Source organism: Eimeria mitis, genomic scaffold (assembly GCF_000499745.2).
Source record: "Eimeria mitis Houghton genomic scaffold, Emh_scaff1530, whole genome shotgun sequence".
Lineage (NCBI taxonomy): Eukaryota > Apicomplexa > Conoidasida > Eucoccidiorida > Eimeriidae > Eimeria > Eimeria mitis.
Window position 1 is genome coordinate 9,579 of NW_013569664.1, and position 948 is coordinate 10,526.

The window sequence follows — 948 nt, forward strand, 5'->3', positions numbered from 1 at the left end:
GTATTCTCCAGTGGGTTGCAGCAGTTCCTGTGTTCACAGTTGTTCCATTGCTGACACGCATTTCACCTTCTCTTCAGACACACGATGAAAAACTATGCATTCTGACAGCTTTCGCCGGGGGCGTGAGCCCAGTTTTGTCTTAGGGGAGAGATAATAATGTTAGTCCTGCAAAGAAACTGAAAATATTTGTATTTTCCTCGTACCTCCTGGCGCAGTGTATTCGCCTTGGTTTATCCCTACCTTCTTCGCTCTTGGATGCTGTGAGCTTTCTATGCGTTTGCCACTATTGTTATTCAACGAAACAATGTCGGGAGAAGTGCACAGAGTTTCGTTTATATTCGCCGCAGTTATGTGCAGCTGCAGTCTTTCTGCCTGCCTCGGCAGCACTGGGTACGTAGTGTTCCCGGTTTGCCGTGGTGCAGGGGAAACGGAATTGAGAGAGGGATGGCTAGAGATGCTTTTTGTAACATTCAAATAATAGACTTAAACTAGTCTAAGCAGGGCGACGAAACGCTCTCAAGAAATCGAGCGACAGGTCGGAACCCTGGAGCTTCACCGTATATCGGCAGGTCTACAGGAAAGGCCGGGCAGAGAGAGCAGGCATTGAAACACTAGAGAAAAAAAATGGCTAAACATTTGTTTTATATTCTACGGTGTATACTACAAGTCTTCATATGGGGGTTTGTGTGGAACGGTAACCGCGAACCCTTGATCTGCCGGTCGGCATCGTCCGCCGCAGCTGCCCGTCCATAGGCGTAGTAATAATAAATAGGAGATGCTTTATTTTACGAATAAACACAAAGCAATCTATAAATAGCGTGAATTCCAACAATTTTTTGCAAACGGCTTCAGAAGAACCCGAAGATCTCCCATGCCCGGCGCTGCTGAGGCCCCGTGTCGGCAGTGGTGGCGGGCGGACCAGAGCACCGACTGCACGCGGCACCAGGC